Source organism: Rhincodon typus, unplaced genomic scaffold (assembly GCF_021869965.1).
Source record: "Rhincodon typus isolate 14 unplaced genomic scaffold, sRhiTyp1.1 hic_rhity00003533, whole genome shotgun sequence".
Classification (NCBI taxonomy): Eukaryota; Metazoa; Chordata; class Chondrichthyes; order Orectolobiformes; family Rhincodontidae; genus Rhincodon; species Rhincodon typus.
Genome location: NW_025969171.1, coordinates 2,356 through 4,132, shown reverse-complemented (window position 1 = coordinate 4,132; position 1,777 = coordinate 2,356). Strand labels below are relative to the sequence as shown.

General features: G+C 53.9%; 1 protein-coding gene across 1 annotated transcript in view; it reads left to right on the top strand.

The window, feature by feature from the left end:
* LOC125481781 (solute carrier family 12 member 6-like) overlaps nucleotides 1-1,777 on the top strand; it is a 12,735-nt gene that overhangs the window by 10,139 nt on the left and 819 nt on the right. The gene's annotated exons all lie outside the window — the stretch shown is intronic.

Below are 1,777 nucleotides of genomic sequence, written 5' to 3'. Positions count from 1 at the left end.
GAGAGAGTGTGACTGTGTGCGTGCGTGCGCGCGAGAGGGAGAGAGTGTGACTGTGTGCGTGCGCGCGAGAGTGTGATTGTGAGCGTGCGCGCGAGAGTGAGAGACAGAGTGATTGTGTGCGGCGCGCGCGATTTTCTGAAGAAGGGTCTAGGCCTGAAACATCAGCTTTCCTGCCCATCTGATGCTGCTTGGCCTGCTGTGTTCATCCAGCTCCACACCTTGTTATCTCAGATTCTCCAGCATCGGCAGCTCCTACTATCTCCTTTTAAAAAGTCCCTGGATCTGTACCTTCAGTGCTGTAAGCTGGCAGGAACTGCTGGCTGTGTGTAGGAAGATGGGCTTAGAAAGGGCACCTGGTGGATGTCTTTAGGGCACCACGGTGGTTCAGTGGTTAGCGCTGCTGCCTCACAGCGCCAGGATTTGATTCCACCCTGGGGGCGACCGTCTGTGTGGAGTTTGCATGTTCTCCCCTCTGTGTCAGCGTGGGTCTCCTCCCACAGTACCAGCAGGTTAGGGCGGACGGGCCACGCCAAATTGCCCCCAGCGTCCAGGGATGTGCAGGAAAGATGTGGAGGCGTTGGAAAAGGTGCAGAGGAGATTGACCGGGATGTTGCCTGGAATGGAGGGAAGGTCTTACGAGGAAAGGTTGAGGGCTTTTCTCTTTAGAACGACGAAGGATGAGAGGTGACTTGATAGAGGTGTACAAAATGATCACGGGTATTGATAGAGTGGACAGCCAGAGACCTTTTCCTAAGATGGAGGTAGCTATTACGAGGGGACATAGTTTTAAAGTGAAAGGAGGTAGATACAGGGGAGATGTCAGAGGTAGGTTCTTTACTCAGAGAGTGGTGGGGGCGTGGAATGCATTGCCGGAGAGGGTAGTGGAGCCGGCCTCATTAGGGGCATTTAAGCGGCTATTAGATAGGCATATGGATGATAGTATAAGGTAGGGGGTGGAGATTAGATAGACCTTAGGATTAGGGTAAAAGTTCGGCACAACATCGTGGGCCGAAGGGCTTGTACTGTGCTGTACTCTTCTGTGTTCTACTTTCTATTCCAGGCAGGTTAGCCACGGGAAATGCAGAGTTATGGGGATAGGCTAGGGGGCCGGTTGCTCTTCAGGGGGTCAGTGTGGGCTCGATGGGCCGAATGGCCTGCCTCCCAGCTGTAGGGGTTCTGTGATTCTAAGATGGGCCCCTTCTGTGCTGTACCATTTGTACGGTTTCTGTTACTCGGCCCCTAATCACCCAGAGTTGACCCAGTCTCTGTAAGGTCCAGAGGCCCAGATGGGGTAAGGACATGAGCGAATCTGATGGATTTTCTCAACAATCGACCATCATTGCATGTTAATCTCCAAGCTTGGGCTGACACGTGGCAATGACCATCTCCAACAAGAGAGAATCTGACCATCAACCCCCGCCACCCCTTGACATACCATCACTGAATCGCACCCCCCCACCCCAACTATCAACATGGGTTAGCATTGATCAGAAACTCAACTGGATTCACCAAACAAATAAAATAGTAACGAGAGCAGGTCAGAGGCTGGGAATCCTGCAGTGAGTAACTCCCGTCCTGACTCTCCCCAGCCCCCCTACCCCCCCAAAATCCTGTCCCCCCCATTGACAAGGCACAAGGCAGGAGGGGGAGGGAATACTCCCCATTTGCCCCTGGATGGGGGCAGCTCCGACAAAACTCGAGAAGCTCGACACCGTCCAGGGACAAAGCAGCACCCCCCACCCGACACCAACTCCCGCTTCATGGGCACCACATCCAC